This window comes from Erpetoichthys calabaricus, chromosome 16 (assembly GCF_900747795.2).
Source record: "Erpetoichthys calabaricus chromosome 16, fErpCal1.3, whole genome shotgun sequence".
NCBI classification, from domain to species: domain Eukaryota; kingdom Metazoa; phylum Chordata; class Cladistia; order Polypteriformes; family Polypteridae; genus Erpetoichthys; species Erpetoichthys calabaricus.
The window spans coordinates 39,537,307-39,560,411 of record NC_041409.2 but is presented as its reverse complement, the minus strand read 5'-3'; the positions used below and the strand labels follow the sequence as shown (position 1 = coordinate 39,560,411).

The window sequence follows — 23,105 nt, the reverse complement described above, 5'->3', positions numbered from 1 at the left end:
GTCGGCATTAGTTATATATATATATATACAGTATCTCACAAACGTGAGTACACCCCTTACATTTTTGTAAATATTTTATTATATCTTTTCATGGGACAACACTGAAGATATGACACTTTAATACAATGTAAAGTAGTCGGTGTACAGCTTGTATAACAGTGTAAATTTGCTGTCCTCTCAAAATAACTCAACACACAGCCATTAATATCTAAACTGCTGGCAACAAAAGTGAGTACACCCCTAAGTGAAAAATGTCCAAATTGTGCCCAAAGTGTCAATATTTTGTGTAGCCACCATTATTTTCCAGCACTGCCTTAACTCTCTTGGGCATGGAGTTCACTAGAGCTTCACAGGTTGCCACTGAAATCCTCTTCCACTTCCACACGACGACATCACGCAGCTGGTGGATGTTAGAGACCTTGCGCTCCTCCACCTTCCATTTGAGGATGCTCCACAGTCCAGCACCTTTACCCTCAGTTTCTTTAGCAAGGCAGTGATCGTCTTGGAGGTGTGTTTGGGGTCGTTATCATGTTGGAATACTGCCCGGCGGCCCAGTTTCCGAAGGGAGGGGATCATGCTCTGCTCCAGTATGTCACAGGACATTTTGGCATTCATGGTTCCCTCAATGAACTATAGCTCCCCAGTGCCTGCAGCACTCATGCAGCCCCAAACTATGACACTCCCACCACCATGCTTGACTGCAGGCAAGACACACTTGTCTTTGTACTCCTCACATGGTTGCTGCCACACACGCTTGACACCATCTGAACCAAATAAGTTCATCTTGATCTCATCAGACCACAGGACATGGTTCCAGTAATCCATGTCCTTAGTCTGCTTGTTGTTAGCAAACTGTTTGCGGGCTTTCTTGTGCATCATCTATAGAAGAAGCTTCCTTCTGGGATGACAGCCATGCAGACCAATTTGATGCAGTGTGCAGCGTATGGTCTGAGCACTGACAGGCTGATCCCCCCACCCCTTCAACCTCTGCAGCAATGCTGGAAGCATTCATACATCTATTTTCAAAAGACAACCTCTGGATATGACACTGAGCCCATGCACTGAACTTCTTTGGTCGACCATGGCAAGGCCTGTTCTGAGTGGAACCTGTCCTGTTAAACCGCTGTATGGTCTTAGCTACCGTGCTGCAGCTCAGTTTCAGGGTGTTGGCAATCTTCTTATACCAAAGGCCATCTTTATGTACAGCAACAATTCTTTTTTTCAGATCCTCAAAGAGTTCTTTGCCATGAGTTGCCATGTTGAACTTCCAGTGCCCATTATGAGAGAGTATGAGAGTGATAACACCAAATTTAACACACCTGCTCCCCATTCACACCTGAGACACCTTGTAACACTAACAAGTCACATGACACCGGGGAGGGAAAATGGCTAATTGGGGTCAATTTGGACATTTTTCACTTAGAGGTGTACTCACTTTTCTTGCCAGCAGTTTAGACATTAATGGCTATGTTTTGATTATTTTGAGGGGACAGCAAATTTACACTATTATACAAGCTGTACACTGAATACTTTACATTGTATCAAAGTGTCATATCTTCAGTGTTGTCCCATGAAAATATATAATAAAATATTTACAAAAATGTAAGGGGTGTACTCACTTTTGTGAGATACTGCATATATCAGACACTAGAAGCTGCTGACGAACCCTTCTCTTTGTTGCCAGTCTGTAGCAGCAAAAAAATAAAAGCAATAAGAGTTTTAACAGACATCATTGAAGTGCACGCACAAACCAGTGTGTTTCTTTGTGCCGGTCCCAAGCCCGGATAAAAGGGGAGGGTTACGTCAGGAAGGGCACCTGGTGTAAAATTTTGCCAAATCAATATGCAGACAACAATACAAATTTCCATGCCGGATGGGTCGAGCCCCGGGTTAACAACGACCGCCACCAGTACTGTTAGCCAACAGGGTGCTGGCGGAAATTGGGCTGCTGTTGGGTGAAGAAGAAGAAGAGAGGGGAGACGTGTCCAGAGGCAGGAGGAGAGGAGCAAGGTAAAGAGAGTGGAACTGAGGGCAGGAACTTTGAATGTTGGCAGTATGACTCGTAAGGAGAGAGAGTTAGCCGAGAGTTATGAGAGTTAGTTATGATGGAGAGAAGGAAGGTTGATATATTGAAACTAAATGGAAGGGGAGTAAGGCCAGGTGGATCAGAGTTGGATTCAAATTGTTCTATCATGGATTCTGCAGGAACAGTATGTCAAGAGTGTTTTGGAGGTGAAAAGAGTGTCAGACAGAGTAATGATTATGATGCTGGAAATTGGAGGTGTGATGATGAATGTTGTTAGTGAATATGCCCTGCAAATTGGGTGTACAATGGATGAGAAAGAAGATTTTTGGAGTGAGTTGGATGAAGTGATGAACAGTGTACCCAAGGGACAGAAAGTGGTGATTGGAGCGGATTTCAATGGACATGTTGGTGAAGGGAACAGAGGAGACGAGGAGGTGATGGGTAGGTATGGTGTCAAGGAGAGGAATGAAGAAGGTCAGAGGATAGTGGATTTTGCCAAAAGGATGGACATGGCTGTGGTGAATATGTATTTTAAGAAGAGGGAGGAACATAGGGTGACATACAAGAGTGGAGGAAGATGCACACAGGTAGATTACATCCTATGCAGAAGAGTTAATCTGAAGGAGATTGAAGACTGCAAAGTAGTGGCAGGGGAAACTGTAGTTAAGCAGCAAAGGATGGTGATCTGTATGATGATGTTGGACATCAAGAAGAGGAAGAGAGTGAGGGCAGAGCCAAGGATCAAATGGTGTAAGTTGAAAAAGAATGACTGCAAGGTTGAGTTTAGGGAGAAGGTGAGATAGGTTGGACACTAAAGAGGGAGAAAAGGACCTGTACCAATTGGCAAGACAGAGGGACCGTGCTGGGAAAGATGTGCAGCAGGTTAGGGTAATAAAGGATAAAGATGGAAATGTACTCACAAGCGAGGAGTGTGTGTTGAGCAGATGGAAAGAGTGCTTTGAGAGGCTTATGAATGAAGAGAACGAGAGAAAGAAGAGGTTGGATGATGTGAAGATAGTGAATCAGGAAGTGCAACGGAGTAGCAAGGAGAAAGTAAGGACAGCTATGAAGAGGATGAAGAATGGAAAAGTCGTTGGTCCAGATGACATACCTGTGGAAGCATGGAGGTGTTTAGAAGATATGGCAGTGGAATTTTTAACCAGATTGTTTAATAGAATCTTGGAAAGTGAGAGGATGCCTGAGGAGTGGAGAAGAAGTGTACTGGTGCCGATATTTAAAAATAAGGGGTATCTGTAGGACTGTAGTAATTACAGGGGGATAAAATTGATGAGCCACAGCATGAAGTTATGGGAAAGAGTAGTGGAAGCTAGGTTAGGAAGTGAGGTGATGATTAGTGAGCAGCAGTATGGTTTCAAGCCAAGAAAGAGCACCACAGATGCAATGTTTACTCTGAGGGTGTTGATGGAGAAGTATAGAGAAGGCCAGAAGGAATTGCATTGCGTCTTTGTGGACCTGGAGAAAGCATATGACAGGGTGCCTCGAGAGGAGTTGTGATGTTGTATGAGGAAGTCGGGAGTGGCAGAGAAGTATGTAAGAGTTGTACAGGATATGTACGACGGAAGTGTGACTGTGGTAAGGTCTGCAGTAGGAGTGATGGGTGCATTCAAGGTGGAGGTGGGATTACATCAGGGATCGGCTCTGAGTCCTTTCTTATTTGTAATGGTGATGGACAGGTTGACAGATGAGATTAGATAGGAGTCCCTGTGGACTATGATGTTTGCTGATGACATTGTGATCCGTAGCGATAGTAGGGAGCAGGTTGAGGAGACCCTGGAGAGGTGGAGATATGCTCTAGAGAGGAGAGGAACGAAGGTCAGTAGGAACAAGACAGAATACATGTGTGTAAATGAGAGGAGGTCAGTGTAATGGTGAGGATGCAGGGAGTAGAGTTGGCGAAGGTGGATGAGTTTAAATACTTGGGATCATCAGTACAGAGTAATGGGGATTGTGGAAGAGAGGTGATAAAGAGATTGCAGGCAGGGAGGAATGGGTGGAGAAGAGTGTCAGGAGTGATTTGTGTTCCGTGCCTCTATTGTTGAGGCAGCTGACCGGAGCTGTGGCCGTAAGGTGGTCGGTGCCTGTCGTGGCGGCAATCCCCGAACCCGCTGGTGGACACCGGCGGTGAAGGATGCCGTCAAGCTGAAGAAGGAGTCCTACAGGACCCTTTTGTCCTGTGGGACCCTGGAGGCAGCTGATAGGTACTGGCAGGCCAAGCGGAATGCGGCTTTGGTGGTTGCTGAGGCAAAAACTCGGGCGTGGGAGGAGTTTGGGGAGGCCATGGAGAATGACTTTCGGACGGCTTCGAGGAGATTCTGGTCCACCATCCGGCGTCTCAGGAAGGGGAAGCAGTGCAGTGTCAACACTGTATATGGTGGGGATGGTGCGCTGCTGACCTCGACTCGGGATGTTGTGGGTCGGTGGGGGGAATACTTCGAAGACCTCCTCAATCCCATTAACATGCCTTCCAATGAGGAAGCAGAGCCTGGGGACTCAGAGGTGGGCTCCCCCATCTCTGGGACTGAGGTCACCGAGGTGGTCAAAAAACTCCTTGGTGGTAGGGCCCCGGGGGTGGATGAGATACGCCCGGAGTTCCTCAAGGCTCTGGATGTTGTAGGACTGTCTTGGCTGACACGCCTCTGCAACATCGCATGGACATCAGGGACAGTGCCTCTGGATTGGCAGACCGGGGTGGTGGTCCCCCTCTTTAAGAAGGGGGATCGGAGGGTGTGTTCCAACTACAGAGGGATCACACTCCTCAGCCTCCCTGGAAAAGTCTATTCAGGGGTCCTGGAGAGGAGGGTCCGTCGGATAGTCGAGCCTCGGATTCAGGAGGAACAGTGTGGTTTTCGTCCTGGTCGCGGAACAGTGGACCAGCTCTATACCCTTAGCAGGGTCCTGGAGGGTGCATGGGAGTTTGCCCAACCAGTCTACATGTGTTTTGTGGACTTAGAAAAGGCATTCGACCGTGTCCCTCGGGGAATCCTGTGGGGGGTACTCCGAGAGTATGGGGTACCGGCCCCCCTGATAAGGGCTGTTCAGTCCCTGTACGATCGGTGCCAGAGCTTGGTCCGCATTGCCGGCAGTAAGTCAAACCCGTTTCCAGTGAGAGTTGGACTCCGCCAGGGCTGCCCTTTGTCACCGATTCTGTTCATATCTTTTATGGACAGAATTTCTAGGCGCAGCCAGGGTGTTGAGAGGGTCCAGTTTGGTGGGCTCAGGATTGGGTCACTGCTTTTTGCAGATGATGTTGTCCTGTTTGCTTCATCAGGCCATGATCTTCAGCTCTCTCTGGATCGGTTCGCAGCCGAGTGTGAAGCGGCTGGGATGAGAATCAGCACCTCCAAATCCGAGACCATGGTCCTCAGCCGGAAAAGGGTGGAGTGCCCTCTCAGGGTTGGTAGCGAGATCCTGCCCCAAGTGGAGGAGTTCAAGTATCTCGGGGTCTTGTTCACGAGTGAGGGAAGAATGGAGCGTGAGATCGACAGGCGGATCGGTGCGGCATCCGCAGTAATGCGGGCATTGCATCGGTCTGTCGTGGTGAAAAAGGAGCTGAGCCGCAAGGCGAAGCTCTCAATTTACCAGTCGATCTATGTTCCTACCCTCACCTATGGTCATGAGCTATGGGTAGTGACCGAAAGAACGAGATCGCGAATACAAGCGGCTGAAATGAGTTTCCTCCGCAGGGTGTCTGGGCTTTCCCTTAAAGATAGGGTGAGAAGCTCAGTCATCCGGGAGGGGCTCAGAGTAGAGCCGCTGCTCCTCCGCATCGAGAGGAGTCAGATGAGGTGGCTCGGGCATCTGATCAGGATGCCTCCTGGACGCCTCCCTGGTGAGGTGTTCCGGGCACGTCCAACCGGGAGGAGGCCCCGGGGAAGACCCAGGACACGCTGGAGGGACTATGTCTCTCGACTGGCCTGGGAACGCCTTGGGATTCTCCCGGAAGAGCTAGAAGAAGTGGCCGGGGAGAGGGAAGTCTGGGCATCTCTGCTTAAGCTGCTGCCCCCGCGACCCGACCTCGGATAAGCGGGAGACAATGGATGGATGGATGGATGGATGGATTTTAACTCTTTCTAAAAAATTTGAAATTACTTTTTTGAATGATACCCAAGACTCTCATTCCTGGTGATACCCAACCATAAAATTCTGCATCATAAATCAGTTTTCAAATATCAGGTTTGCAAAAATACACTCTTTCAGTTTAGCAATAGACAAACCTAGAAACTTTGGACACAAATACATAAAAGTGGCTTCATTTTTTGATAGGATTTGACAAACTGCTTCATTAAGCCAAACTTAAGTTGAAGTGGTGGAAGCAGCACTTTATCTGGATCAACCAAGCTATGTCTGGCTTCAAGCTGTAGCTTTTTCCTAGCTGGCCATTCCTTCAGAACCCAATATCAATCCTTGGCTCTGCTGTCTCACTTATAGAGAAACCATGGGAATGTTGTTTGTCCTGGCTGCTGACCCAGTAAGAAGCACAGAACTTTCCAGTCCCCACATATGAGCCATATGACCTCATTATCGAATAAAATGACTGTTTTGATTTAAGCATAGATTTTTAATATAAGAAAATGTTAAATTCAAACACATTAACATTAGAATAAAATATTCATATATAATTAAGTATAGTGCAAATGATGAAGCACATCGACCACACAGAAGTGAGAAAAGATGAAGAGAAAGAAGAAAAAAAATTAAGTATAGTGCAAAAACAGAAAAAAAAACTATAAATAACGGCTAAAAAGATATGTGCTGAAGAAAAATTTTCATTTTTGAATTCAGCACCCAAAAATACATAATAATCACATCATATAATCAAAACAATGTTTTCAATGTATAACTCTGTTATCTAAATACTTGAATCTTTGCAATGTTGCGATGTCAGAGAAGAACTCTGACATATAAAGCATTAAATGGTCGAGGTCCGGCTTACTTGTCTGAACTTATCATGACTTACAAACCTGAGCGCACATTAAGATCTCAAGATGCCGGTCTGCTTATGATTCCAAGGATTAATAAAATAACAGTGGGAGGTCGAGCTTTTAGTTACAGGGCCCCTAAACTGTGGAATGGTCTGCCTGCTACTATAAGAGATGCCCCTTCGGTCTCAGCTTTTAAATCACAGCTGAAGACTCACTACTTCAGTTTAGCATATCCTGACTAGAGCTGCTGATTAACTGTACAGACTGCATCTCTGTTGTTAGTCATTAGCACTTAAACATAAGTAACATGACAGTTATAATTGTATACTAACCCTCACTTATTCTGTTTTTCTTCTCAGTACTCAAATGTGGCACTTGGTGCCATGGCCCAACTGCCAAGTTGTTTTGCCTGCCTAAGGAAAAGTCATCCCAGATGGAGGATCGCAGGAATCGTGGGAAAAAGGGGTCCTTTCATCGGATTGGCTGGCCCAGCACTGTTTCAGCTGTGGAATGGCCAAATGGGGGAGGCAGCTTGAAGGATGAGGTCTCCAGGACTCTACACAAATCCAAATCTTATTATGGGATATATCATCTACTGTTAAATTCTGCTCTGTACTTCTAAAATTTATATTTTTTATTTCTTACTATATTGAGAAATTGTTCTGTGTACTGCATTGTATTGTATTGACCCCTTTCTTTTGACACCCACTGCACGCCCAACCTACCTGGAAAGGGGTCTCTCTTTGAACTGCCTTTCCCAAGGTTTCTTCCATTTTTTCCCTACAAGGTTTTTTGGGAGTTTTTCCTTGTCTTCTTAGAGAGTCAAGGCTGGGGGGCTGTCAAGAGGCAGGGCCTGTTAAAGCCCATTGCGGCACTTCCTGTGTGATTTTGGGCTATACAAAAATAAACTGTATTGTATTGTATTGTAACTCATGCAGGCTAAGGGAAAACATGAAAACACCTCATGGATGAAAAGGAGTGCAGGGTTCAAACATGTGAGCATAACCACTGGACCAAGCTGCCTTTTGTTCTGTGTTTTCCATTAATCCATTTAATTACTTGTTATCAGACCTTCTCAGTTAATATCAAGGCGATTAAGGATTTTAGTAGGGTTTATTTGTAAGTTGTATGTATTATTAAAGTTTTTAAGTTTTTACTTAAATGCTTTAGCATGTTTATTCAATAAAATTACATGAGGAGTGTTCTAAACAAGCAGGTGGCTTGTCAGATTTCATTAAGTAACCAACTTTACTTGTGTCCGTAACAGTGATTAAGTTATTAGAACAGTTATTTCAAAAGGTTCTAACTAGTCCATTACAAAAATTTGAATCCATTCATTAGTAATGAACTTGACATTCATTAGTAATGAACTTGAATCCATCCATTATTGCTGTCTTCTGTCAATACAGATAAGTTCTGGATCAGTCAAGCCAGTATTGTATATTTCACTATGAAATATTGCACTGTGACCTGTGAATATTTTGAAAATTGATTCACAAAAAGCCTTCCATTATTTCAAATCAGCACAAAAATGTCATACTCTAGTAGTGGTTCTGGTATAGTGGATTTTTACTAAGGAACATGTGATTTCCGCAAAGTCGAAAAGCTGTATTATGTTGAGCTTTTGTTAGACTCACAAGAGATTGCTCAGAAAAAAAGAAGGCACAGAACTGGGTCCTAGCATGTCAGGGAACTGATATTGAAGGACAAACACAAGATGAGGACAGTTTCTCCAGACTGATAGGCAGGTGTTGCTGTTACTCTGCAAACTGAAAATGAAAAGGTTTTAAGACTTACCGATTTCTAGTATAAATGACTTCCATTTCTTGGATGTCAAATTAAGAAGTATACTTTACATAGAAACAACATGAATGAATTTTGTTGCTTTAATTAATGGGACCACTTAAAAAAATATTCCTAGGATATATTGCTATTACACAATTACTGTAGACTGACTTCACTCAAAATAAATGTTTTTAAGCTTTTAAAAAACATTTTTGGAAAAATTAGCCATTAAGCAGTTACTTTAAGTGGTTTCAACCAGAAATCAACATATTTGTTGGTTCTCATACTTAAGTTTTTAGTAAAATTGACATAATTAGTTGTATGTCATAAAAACTTGGTTAATTTATCATTATAAAAAACAAATAAGTGGCATTAACATAGAATCACCAATCGTGGTAGGATGCCACACAGCAATGTTGCCAAATCAGGCGGTTTTTTTTATATTTTCCAGTGGAATAAAAGGGGGTTGGAGAGCAAGCTATTTTTTAGGATATTTTTCAGAATGTCTGAGAAGTTTTGGGTTATTTGTGGTAGCAAAGTGCATCAGCATAGCCTTACTTAATTTGCCTTAAAGGCCCCTCCTTTCTGTAAAAATCTTTCAGGGTTTTTAGCAATCTTTACCCATTTAACTAATGTAAGTGAAAGAAAATTACTGGCCATAATGGTACTTCAGGTACAAAAGATTTGTGTGGTTATGAAGGTGGCTTTGGGCACATTTGTCTTCGACAATCTGGCAAACCTAACATTCTGACACCCTCAGTGTGTTTAAGAAGAGTTCAAAGACTCCCTTGTTTGGTAAATTTCTGTGTAACTGATATTAGTGGTTAGGTTTTCGTAATTGTATTGAATTGTAACAAGCTTGCATTTGTTCTAACCTCTTCACTTGTGGTGATCAGTTATGTAACCTTGTCCTTTAACAGTTATTCTCCCAAAATTTCCAAACTCAATTATTTTCACCTGTTTTGCCAATTGCTTTGGATAACCGTGCCTGCTAAACTAATAAATGTAAATGCAAACTTGTGGTTATTTTTGTTCATGTTTTCTTTCTAGTCTCCATCCTGTGGTAGTACGTTATAGGTGCAGTGCCCCAAGGGGCCACCAGAGGCCAGTCTTAAAACTTTGTAAAGTTGTGAGGACAAAAAGATACCAGCAAGGTGTCATGGTGGTCTTCTCTATCCCATTTCTGTCTATAGGAGATTTTTGGAAATATTTAAACTACTTTTTATTATTTCAAACACAAGCCACTATATTTTTAGCAAAAGCGTAAAGAAAACAATATGACTCTTTAATGAATAATAAAAATCGTTAAAGACACACTTTGTAGCACAGACAACACATTGACATCGTAAGTTCAGCAAGACAAATAGTATTAATTTATCTTAAAGAACACAACAGATCACTTTGCACCCTGTACAGTAACATTTTAATTGAAATGTCCATTTTCATGTTTTTTTATGCTGGCTGCAAATCAAGTCAAGAGGCTTTATTGTCATGCCATCCATACACCATATTGCAGCATACTGTGCCATGAGATAATATTCCTCAGGACCGCGTTGGAACATGTACATAAACGGAGAACAAGTGCAAGAGAGGTAAAATTTTTAAAAAAATACTATACTATAAATAAATAATAGGTATGTGAGTATATAGTACTACTTTAAAATAGATAGTAATAAGTAAATAATAAAAACAACTGTGGTAACAAGTGTAACAAATGTACTGCGTATAAATCAGCTACTATGAGTACATCTGAGTGCAGGAGGGCAGCACAGAATTCTAAGTCCGGACAGCTAAGGGTAGAAGCTGTTGCAGAAACTGGCAGAACTGGTTTGGATGGTACAATATCTTCTGACAGATGGAAGTGGGACAAAGAGACTGTGAGAGGGGTCCTCTACAATGCTGTAGGCTTTGCAGATGCATCAAGATATCTTTAATGGAGAGGGGATTTCTATGTTATTTAAAGAAAAATGTTTTATTGTATAGTCTTCTATTGGAATTCATTTCAAATTTCATATTTACCACTAATTCATAAGTGTTTACATTTTACAAGGACTGTCCAAACTGATATTACAGTTTTATCTTCATGAAATATGAAATATTTTCTATTTAAAGTTAGTGTACAGTGTTACAATAGTGGTTGATTGTTCCGTTTTTTCATTAAATACTGAAAACTGTCATCATGTGACTATTGTGTAAACATTTCACATAAGAAAATTTGTGTAATTTTTATTACTTGGTATGCTTGCTGGTAGGATGCTTGTCTCTTAGAGAGTTGGCACCAATTAACAATTAAAAAATACTAGCAGCGCAAAAAACAATTCATACAAATTTTAATTAAATTACAATAAAAGCATATCCACAAAAAATGCACACATATATATTTTTTAAAATGAATCATGTTCAAAAAAACACATGCCAATTTTTAGTTGAGAAATATTCCCTAATTTTGTATAAGAACACACTGGCAGCATTATAGATCATGCTCTGCCTCTCATCTTCTCTTAGTAATGTTTCACAGATGGCTTCCACCGCATGTCTGCTGTAGGATGTGTTAGGGATCTTGGTTCACCTTTCAGACGTGTGAATTCTTTTCAACAAATAACCCAGACATGCTTGTTGCAATAAACAAATAACCCAGACATGCTTGTTGCAATAAACCAAAAAATACTATCTATTCACAACATAAGGATAACATGAGATGAATATATGCAAGTATATATAGTGTGATAGACAAACTGGCATCCCACTACAGTCACAGAAGGGAGGTATGACATTCCCCCTCCGGGTCAGGAGATGGGCATGGAGGAGCACTGCGACAGCTGGTGCAACAGGACTGGCATCCCAGGAGCAATAGATGAGAGTCCCTTACCCTTACCGTGCTGGGAGGCCAGCATAATGGATGGATGACCTGGGTGGGGAAATATCCCAATCGGGATAGGTAGCAGTCCCTCTCCTGGTTGGGAGGTCAGAAGAACTGTGTAAGAGAGATAGAGAGAGAGAGTAAGCGAGTGAGCGAGCAATTAGAGTGCAAACTAGCTGGGAGGAGATTTCTAGTACAAGTTGTTGTAAAACTTAAAAGTAAGTTTTAACATGAATTATATAGTATGCAATTACACTAATGAATATTCCATCCATCCATCCATTTTCCAACCCGCTGAATCCAAACAGGGTCACGGGGGTCTGCTGGAGCCAATCCCAGCCAACACAGGGCACAAGGCAGGGAACCAATCCCGGGCAGGGTGCCAACCCACCGTAGGACACACACAAACACATAAATATCACTAATATATATATTATATGATTTTATATGATACAAATTATTTTTAGCATTGTTTATATATTTTTGGGGTATTTTTGGCTTACACATTGTCTGCAGGGCAGCACGGTGGCGCAGTGGTAGTGCTGCTGCCTCACAGTTAGGAGACCCGGGTTCACTTCCCAGGTCCTCCCTGCGTGGAGTTTGCATGTTCTCCCTGTGTCTGCATGGGTTTCCTCTGGGTGCTCCGGTTTCCTCCCACAGTCCAAAGACATGCAGTTTAGGCGCATTGGCGATCCTAAATTGTCCCTAGTGTTTGCTTGGTGTGTGTGTGTGTGTGTGTCCTGCAGTGGGCTGGCACCCTGCCCGGGGTTTGCTCCTGGCTTGCGCCCTGTGTTGGCTGGGATTGGCTCCAGCAGACCACCATGACCCTGTGTTAGGATATAGTGGGTTGGAACATGACTGACTGACATTGTGTGCAAGTTTCTTCAATCATCCAACAAGCTCCAAAACCATTCCCATTTAGTTGTTCGCAGCCAACTCATGGATAACCAAAACCGTGAATGTCAGATTCACAAATCTGGAAGGGTGAATGTATTTCTTTGATACCTTGTTAAGCACTTCAAGCTACATCATGTCTGTGAAAATGTGCTATAGAAATTAATGTTGTAGTTATGGAGATTATATATCTAACATTTCAGGAAACAGTTTGAATGAATATGCGGAGGATGAGGAGATGTTTAGTAAGTGGCCAGAGAGATAAAGACACTGGTTTGAATCCATTAAACTATTTAATAATAAGTGAAAGTTAAAAAGGACCGCTTTTACAGAGCTTATTTTCAAGAAGCAATTAAAAAAAACAACAAACACAATTACTTTTGTTTTCCGTGTAAACCATGTTGAATATGTGTTAACTAAATATATTCAAGAGTGTATTTTTCGTCATTGACTCTTATAAGATTTTAAAACAAATTAAAAATTTTAAATATGAGTGCAGAAGAAAAGGAAGAACTTTTCAGGAAGTAGGGTAGTAAATTACTTTAGCAATTAGAGAAGCAGTTACTTTTAATGGAGTTTTCATTTTTCCATTCGTTTACTGAGCCCACTTTTTCTATGATAGATTCACAGAGACCCTCCTAATCAATGGGTTCTTAAGTGCTCTCCCCATTTTATTCCTACGCCATTATCTACATCACCACCATTTTTTTTTGTTTAATGTTTTTCTTCTTGATGTTATTCGGGGTATGAGTGGCTGCCACCAAGATTCTCTTTTCAATTATTACCTATAGTCTGCTCCATAAGTATTTGAACAATAACACAATTTTCAAAATTTTGTCTCTGTACACTGCCACAATGGATTTCAAACAAAGCAATCAAAATGTGATTGAAGTATAGACTCTTAGCTTTAATTTAAGGGTTTTAACAAAAATACCATATGAGCTGTTTAGAAAAGACAGCTGTTTTATACATGGTCCTGCTATTTTCAGGGGCTCAAAAGTATTTTGACAAACTAACATAATCATGAATATACTGATAATTTTCAATTTTTGGTTGAAAAACCTTTAAAGTCAATGCCTGCCTGAAGTCTAGAGACCATGGCAATCTCCAAGTCCTGGGTTTCCACCCTAGTGATACTTTGCCAGGCCTTTACTGCAGCTGTCTTCAGGTGCTGCTTGTTTGTTGAACTTTCTGCCATCAGTTTTGTCTCCAGCGAGTGAAATGCATGTCCAATTGGGTTGAGGTCAGTTGATTGACTTGGCCATTGAAAAATATTCCACTTTGTCTGGAACAGCACTTGATTTGCATTCGCGGTATGTTTTGGCACTTTGTTCATCTGTACTGTGAAGTGTCGTCATATTAGTTTTGAAGCAGTTGTCTGAATCTGAGCAGATAGTATAGCCCTGTACACTTCAGAGTTTATCCTACTTCTGCCAGCAGTCATATAATCAATAAACACCAGTGACTGACTTCCACTCACAGCCATGCATCTTCATGCCATAACACTGCCTCCACCATGGTTCACAGATGATGTGGTATTCATTGGATTATGAGCCATTTCTTCTCTCCTCCATACTCTTCTCTTTCCAACATTCTGGTATATATTGATCTTAGTTTTCTTTATCCAAAAAAATTTGTTCCAGAACTGGACAGACTTTCAAAAAATGATTTATGGTAAAGTCTAATCTGTTCTTTCTATGCTTGAGGCTTACCAGTGACTTCTTACAAATTTGGGAAGAAATAAGAATACCAGTTGATCAAGACAAAAAACTGTCTTAACGGATTTACATTGTGTAATAAGCTTAGATCAGTACTCTGGAGCAAACAGGTTTATAAGTCAGAGGCAGAGCTTTAAACTGTCATTGAGCCAGCTGAGGTGGAATGTGATTACAGTGTTTTGCTCAGGTCATGGCAGGGGGTTGCTTTCTAAATCTGCTGTATCCTGTTTGTGCTAACACTAGGAAGACTTTTAAAAGGATGACTGTGTTAGTCCTGCCAAAAAGTGATAAAGGCTTTTCAGCCTAGTGAGGTAGAGCTGAACTCCGCCATAGGCCTGGATTGGTAGACAGTTAATAAGCTCACACCCTTGATTTGTATAAAATCTTTTGGATGGTAAAATTTGAACAATGAATCAGAGCACCCTGCATTAGTACAATGTAATCATGCATTATAAGAAGTACCACAGGACTGGGAAAGTTGCAAATGTGACTCCAATCTTCAAGGAGGGGGACAAAAAGGGACCTGGTAATTAAAGACCAGTACATCTTACTTCTGTGCCATGTAAAATAAATAAATTAGAAAAGTACCTATATGAAAATAATATACTAAATAACAGCCAGAATGGATTTATAGGAGGAAGATCTGCCCAAACCAACCTTTTAGATTTTTTTTTTGAACAGGCAACTATGATTGTTGACAAAAGCAAAGCATGCAATGGAATTTACTTAGTCTTTTAAAAAGCCTTTGATACAGCCAAACACCAACAACTCATTTTGAAACATGAAACTGTGGGTATCCGAGGTAACCTTCAAACATGCATCTCGAGTTGGTTAATTGGCACAAGACCAAGAGCACAGATAAGAGGAAAGTGAGCTTATCAGCAGAGGTCCTCAGGGGTGCGTCCTGCAACTGGTACCTTTTCTGTTTTATATTAATGACACTGATTCAAATATAGTTAATAAACTCGTGAAGTTTGCAGAACAAAATTGGAGGAATTGCAGACACAAAGTAGACCGCATAAACATCTTCAGAATTGGGTGAACACATGGAAATGCAGTTAAGTTAGAAAATTGTAAGGTTTTACACTTGGGCAAAAGGAACATCAATTATATATTCAAATTGGGAGATACTGACCTACAGTAAATGAAGCTACCACCGAAAAAAAAGATTTGTGGATTTATGTGGACACATTTTCATTGTCTGAGCAACGTGCAGAAACGATTAAAAAGGCAAATAAAATGCTAGTTTATATCATAAAAACTTAAATACAAATCTAAGGACATTAAGTGTAGCCTATATAAGGCACTAGCGAGACCACATCTTGTGGTTTGTGTGGACTTCTAGTCACCATGGTTCAAGAAAGATATAGCAGCAATTGAAGCTGTGCAGAGGAGAGCAACCAGATGCATCCCAGATGCTAAGAACATGTCCCACTCTGATTTACTGAGAGAATTAAGCCTGTTTAGTCCTGAGAGAAGGAGACTGCATAAGGACCTCAACCATGTCTTCAAAATTCTCAAAGATATTGATCCAGCAGAAAACATCTAATATCTTTTCTTTTGTGATTAAAGAATGCTGCAAAAATCTCATCGGATTCGTTAGATATTGTCAGGTGACATTCTGTTGAATGAGCTGGATTTAGAAGGTGATCAATGGCTGAAAATAAAACTCTTGGATTTTCAGCATTATCATTTATAATTTTAAAGAAATAGGACTGCCTGTCAAGGAGGACTGCTTTGTTATATTCAATTACATGTGCCTTCAATACAGTCATTTGAAAAAGTATGGGAACCCCTCTTAATTCTTTGGATTTATCTTTATCATTGGCTGAGCATTCAAAGTAGCAACTTCCTTTTAATATATGACATGCCTTATGGAAACAGCAGTATTTCAGCAGTGACATTAAGTTTATTGGATTAACAGAAAATATGCAATATGCATCATAACAAAATTAGACAGGTGCATAAATTTGGGTTTGGTATTATATCAATACTTAGTTGAGCCTCCTTTTGCAAATATAACAGCCTCTAGACGCTGTCATCCTATAGCCTTTGATAAGTGTCCGGATTCTGGATGGAGGTATTTTTGACCATTCTTCCATACAAAATCTCTCCAGTTCAGTTAAATTTGATGGCTACCAAGCATGGGCAGCCTGTTTCAAATCATCCCATAGATTTTCGATGATATTCAAGTCAGGGGACTGTGACGACCATTCCAGAACATTGTACTTCTCCCTCTGCATGAATGCCTTTGTGGATTTCAAACTGTGTTTTGGGTCATTGTCTTGTTGGAATATCCAACCCCTGCGTAACTTCAACTTTGTGACTAATGCTTGAACATTATCCTGAAGAATTTGTTGATATTGGGTTGAATTCATCCAACCCTTGACTTTAACATGGGCCCCAGTTCCTGAACTTGCCACACAGCCCCACAGCATGATGGGACCTCCACCAAATTTGACAGCAGGTAGCAGGTGTTTTTCTTGGAATGCGGTGTACTTTTTCTGCCATGCAAAGCACTTTTTGTTATGACCAGATAACTCAATTTTTGTCTCATCAGTCCAAAGCACTTTCTTCCAAAATGAATCTGGCTTGTCTAAATGAGCATTTGCATACAACAAGCGACTCTGTTTGTGGCGTGAGTACAGAAAGGACTTCTTTCTCATTACCCTGCCATACAGATGTTCTTTGTGCAAATTGCGCTGAATTGTAGAACGATGTACAGATACACCATCTGCAGCAAGATGTTATTGCAGGTCTTTGGAGTTGATCAGTGGGTTGTCTGTAACCACACTGTTCTCACACTTGTTCTCACAATCCTGCGCATATGCCGCTCCTGTATTTTTCTTGGCCTGCCGGACCTGGGTTTAACAGCAACTGTGCCTGTGGCCTTCCATTTCCTAATTACATTCCTTACAGTTGAATCTGACAGTTTAAACCTCTGAGATAGCTTTTTGTAGCCTTCCCCTAAACCATGATATTGAACAATCTTTGTTTTCAGATCTTTTGAGAGTTGTTTTGAGGATCCCATGCTGTCACTCTTCAGAGGAGAGTCAAAGGGAAGCACAGCGTGCAATTGATCACCTTAAATACATTTTCTCATGATTGGACACACCTGTCTATGAAGTTCAAGGGTTAACGAGCTAATCCAACCAATTTGGTGTTGCAAGTAATCAGTATTGAGCAGTTACATGCATTCAAATCAGCAAAATTACAAGGGAACCCAAATTTTTGCACAGCCAGTTTTTCACATTTGATTTAATTTCATACAACTAAATACTGCCTCACTAAAAATCTTTGTTCGGAAAACACCCCAGTACTCATATGTTCCTAGGAAATGAAAGACATACCACTGTTATCTTTTTTGTTGAAAGTAAATTATTATGCAGGCTGAGAGGGGTTCCCAAACTTTTTCATATGACTGTATTTCATAGTGGGCTGTTAATTTAGTTTTCCTGCATTTATGCTAAACTCTCCATCACTTTTTCTTTAGTTCAGACTCTCTGTGAGTCTTCCAAGGTATTTTAGTGTTGCAGGATTCCTTGTCAATTTTTACAAGGGCCACTGTGTCAGCTGCAGAACTCTTAAGAGCACAAAGGAAACGATTTTCAGGTCTGATGAGACAAAAACTGCACTGTCTGGGCAGAACTCCAAGCACTCTGTCTAGTGATGACCAGGCACTGCTCATCATTTGCCTAATACCGTAATACAGTAAAGTATGGTGGTGGCAGCATCAGAGACAGGGAGACTGGTCAGAACTGCAGGAATAATGAATGCAGCCAAATTCAGAGAAGTATGAATTAGGCCTGTTCCAGAGTGTAATGCACCTCAGAGGGGTTCATCTTTCAACACGACAATAACCTTAAGTATACAGACAAGACAACAATGGAGTGACTTCAGGACAAGTCTCTGACTGCTCTTGTGTGGCCCAGCCAAAGCACCACAAAGCATCTTTGGAGAGACCTGAAGATGATACTTGCCATCTAACCTAAAGGAATTTGAGAGGACCTGTCTGAAAGAATGGAAAAAAATGCCCAGTGCAGGTGTGCAAAGTCTGTAGAGACTTAGCCACGAAGACTTGAAGCTGAAATTTCTGCCAAAGAGTCTTCCACAATGTACTGAATAAAAAGTTTTATAGAAATGAGAGATTTCAGTTTTTGATTTTACATTAATTTGCAAACCTTTCTGAGAACTTTTTTTTTTTTAGTTTATTTTTGTAAAGCACTCTTCACTAAGTTCAGGCGTACAATGCTGTGACATGTTCTCATGTAATAGTATAGCTTTTATAAATTACTAAATACAGAATTAGTACACATAAAGAGAGATCTGTTAAAACACACTGTAGACAGGGTAGAAACCAATTGATATAAAATAAATTAAAATTCATAAATTTTATAGACATATATAAATAAAAGAGCTGCGTGTATGCAGCTGTCTGCTCTGCTCATGCTCAACCACTGCCACTAGATGGTGCATGCATGGACTTTTACATTTTTTCGTGCTTGCATGCACCTCACTTCTCACTAAGAAAGGCCTGTGTGCAGCAAATGCCACCACACAACAACGACGTTGTGCTGATGACATGGATGATGAGACACAATGTCAAAACAAAGCAAACACAGCAGCTCAACAACGTGCAAGTGAAACAGCCCAGTAATGGAGGACATGGCTTGAAGTTTTCACAAAAAAACATTGTCTATGTGGAGGTATTTTCTTGAGACAAAGATCAATAGGACTCATATGCCAGCAATAAAGCTAAGATATGGTATCAACACAGCCTTCTCATGAAAGCCAGTGGGGCAGGAAGCACAGGTTAGTCCACATCCTCTGCACTTGGTATCCCTTAAGAGTTAGCTGACACCTCTCCAAGTTCATGCATATAGTAAAACTACTAGGGAGACTTCGGGTTGCTTTTTGTCCTGAAGACCACATACAGCTACTCTGTCCATAAGTTAATTGTTGAACTATGACCAGAGGTTTGAGAGAACAACTTTATTCTTAACTAGTTGTGCTACCCATCTAAGACAGGTTGAAGTCTAAACATAGACCTCAGTGTTAAAATTTGCATTGCACCATCGATTGGAATGAATTTTGTAATGCATGTGGTAATAAAATGTAGTTGGCAGCAGAAAAGAGGAAAACAAAAAATTAGCATCTCTGGAGAAACTAAACCTTTGAGGGTATGGTGGTCAATTGTAAGAGAACAAACATGTTTTTACTTTGTGTTAATGGACTATTAAGAGTAGATTGATGACCAAAGAGTTATGCAATGAAAATTAAATCTACAACTCAACAAAGTTTGCAGAAAGTAAAGGGGATCTGAATGCGGTCTGAATGCACTGCATAATACAGTATAGTGTGTTTTTCTGTAGCCCTGACGTGCTACACCTAAGGTGTGCAGCAGATGTTTGATGGTTGAAAGGAATTTAGTCTTGTCCTAATCGTCTAATAGAAGGATAAAAGGAATATGTTTCTGTGTGTCCATATCGTTGGTATGTCTCTGTCATTCCAATCTTGGCGTATCACAAACATTTTTAGTAATAAAATGCACTGCGTTTGTCATTCCAACAGATGGCATATCACAAATATTAGCACTGTTTTCATGAAACCCATTCCAAGTGGCATATAACAGCTGGCACATTGTAAACATTTGTAGTAATAAAAAGAATTACTACAAATGTAAGTGACGTGACATCTGTTTGAATGACAAATGCAATACATTTTATTATTAGGTGCGTTACAAAATACATTTTGCAAACTTATATTTCAACCCGTCTCCTCTCAAACCTCATACCTGTATTTGCTGTATTTAGCATTATTTATACAGTAGGTGAAATTTTCCATGATTTTTTTTCAAAATATATTATGAAATGTCAGCTTCTGAAAACGTTGAAGTGATTCGTATAGTTTTGTTTAACAGAAAAGTGAGTACCTTGCAACACCTAGACTAGATTTCTTGTTGCTGTTTACAAGCCGCATGCAGACGAGATCTGTGAGCTGGAACCGTGCCAGGCTGCAGGGCAAGCCCTCGGTGCTGTGACGTCAGCTCCTCGTGTTGGCCCCGCCTCCTCCCCGTGCACGGAAGTCTTGTGGCCGTTGGAGGAGGACATTGCTGCTTGTGGTGGCCATTCACTGGAGCCGAAGCTGAGAAAGAAAGAAAGAGTGGGCGGGCAGCCGCGCGACAGCTGTGTGGAGGCTTTCTCTGTTTCCGGGATTCCTCCTTCGTCTCAGTCGCTGCGAGAGTACTAGTCTGCTGTGCTCCCTGTGCATGATCGACGGAGACAGAGACAGACCTGGAGAAGGGGCTGTTTGACACCGCTTGTCTCGCCGGTGAGTTCTTGATCAGGCCGTTTCGCGTTTACTCGAGAGCCGCTGTTGCGTTGGCTATTAACGCTAGGCCTTCCTCGTCCGAAACACTCGGCCTGCTTGGCGTTTCGGCGTTCTCAGGTTGTCGGTCGTTTTTTCATGGAGGAATCGAGGCGTATTATTGAGCTCATCAGTTTTATTGTTCTTTAAAATATCTCCTTGACGAACCGATGACATTCGAATGCTTCTGTCACATGGGTTTTAGCGGATCGGATTGTTGAATTTGTTGTCTGCGGTATTGTATACTGTCACGGCTCGAAAAATGTATTAACATTTACGGTGCAACGAAACAGCGAAGAAATCTGGGGAATCGATAATACGGGAAGTGAGCCTACGCGTATAGCTGCTGTGTTTTTCTGTCAACTTCCTTTTATGTAGCGTGCTACCCATTGACTAGGACTGTGTACATTTAGAAATGCCTTTAAAAACAAAGAGGGTTATCTTATTTGTTACGTTTATGTATCGGTCTACAAGCCAAAAGTGAATTTAGCATTAGAGACCCAGCACTCACTTGTGGCAGTCAGAGCGGAAAACGGTTAATCTAAGAATCAATATTAAATAAGTCAGTTTTCTTACGTGTGCACAGCCATTTAGGGTATACTAGAGTCCTACAGATGGTATACCTTTACATGGCAGCGGGCAAATGGGCAAGTAAATTAGAAAATGGATTGATGGATGGACACCTTTACAGAGAACTTGCTTGTGATCACTCTAGCTATCTTCCCTTCTGCTTGACGAGATGGATGGATGTATAGATAGAACTAAATTTGATCCTGGTGGGAAATTTCTTGTTTTTCTCTCTTGACTGATGCTGTTGCTTACCATTTATGGTTAGCAGATTCTCTTCCTTTTCTGTGTGTTTTTCCAAATCTGTATCTTTATGTGTACTAGAGTTGGGTTGGTACTAAAATTTTGACAGCTTTTGGACTGCACTGTTCTGAAGCAAATAATGGATAACTCCACAACCCAAACTTTCAGTCCTATTCTAGCTTTCTTGGTGTGCTGAACAATTGTATCAAAGCTTGTCATTTTCTGTACTTTACTTTCTGTACTGTACTTTACAAAATAGATATTATTCCACGTTTACACTAGTGTTTCTGGGGTCGGAATGGGAAATAAACCATTGTGTTCTAATTGTACCGAAAATCCTGAAGTGCTATTACTGTACTGTTTTAGAATTTATGTTTTTCCAGTATCAGTATAATGCACAACCCTAATGTGTTTTAATTCTGTTTTATCCATCACTTGGTTTGCTGACACTTATTCACACCATTTCCAAGGTTTTCCCCCTAGAATCAGTTTTGATATTTGGGGAGCAGTCTGTCAAGATGCTAACCTTCAACTGCTATTTGAACCACAATGAACTCCTAAGTCTCCTCCTGATTGTGGTGGTCCCACTGGAGGGCTACCCCAATGGTAAAAGCCCAACCATTGAGTGTTTGCCAATGAGTTGACCCCACCTAAACCGAACCCGTCACCCCTGGTAGCCTGGTCCCAGTTTCCCTTTTCCAGGTTAGGGTACTGAGTTCTTGATGAAACTTTTCATAAAGGTTGGTTGCACCACATTTAGTTTTGTCCAACATCGAGGACAAATTTGATTTTAGTAATCCTACCAGAGGCGACTGCCCCAAGCAACAAGGCTCTTAGGATCATTGGGACAGACAGACCCTTCCACCAACATAAGGATAATGGAAGGGAATTGTATATTTAGTAATTTGGAAAATCCGTACTTGCAGTTTACATGAGAACTTGTCACAACGCTCTATGCCTTCGATCAGTGAAGAACACTACATTAAAAAAAAATAAACACTGAATTGAATGATTCGTTGGCTAAAGATTTTCCATGCTAGTGTGTCAGAAGAGGATGCACAACACTGTTTATAATGGCAATCCGTTTTGTCATCATTGGCTGCTCCATTGCTGCAACCAGTGGTTCAAAAGTGCATCCCATAACTGAGCCTGTCCTTTTAATCAGATTGATAATTCAGTAGGTCTCTCTTGAAGGGAAGTTACCAGCCCAGCACACCACACTGGTCATCGCAGAGTTGGAGAAGATGTGAAGGATGACACTGATCACATTAAAGGAGCACATTCTCCTAAGAAAACATTGTGCTGTTCCCATTGTTATATACCTGTAGTTCCTTAGTGCTTCGAGACCAGCCCAGCCTGGTGTGGTGTTTGCTGCTTTAGTGTTTTTTTTTCCAAGAAGGTGAAGGAGTCGCGTGTTATTTTTGGTTGGTTTCTTATTTAAAAATGTAATCTTTGGACGATCAGTATGTTTTTTTTTGAATTGCAGCTTATTTTTATATAATGCATTCCTCCATTGGCTGGCCGGCCTGGCTGTAACAGTGCATCTGTCTTGGATCGTGAGGTACGTGTATTAGATCACCCTTGGCAAAACATGTTTACTGACACAAATGCATTTAGCCATATGAGTTTTACAGCAAGCTGTTTAGGGGGTCAGAAGGATTAAAATATTGAAAAATTCCAAGTCCCTGTGTCTTGTTGAAAAG

At 41.2% G+C, this 23,105-nt stretch overlaps 1 protein-coding gene across 1 annotated transcript in view; it reads left to right on the top strand.

Moving 5' to 3' along the window:
* The first annotated feature begins 20,308 nt into the window (after nt 1-20,308).
* The window catches only part of susd6 (sushi domain containing 6), an 83,749-nt gene continuing 80,952 nt past the window's right edge, over nt 20,309-23,105 (top strand). The window contains exon 1 of the mRNA XM_028821193.2: nt 20,309-20,556. The gene's annotated coding sequence lies outside the window, so the exon portion shown is untranslated. The remainder of the gene's footprint in view (nt 20,557-23,105) is intronic.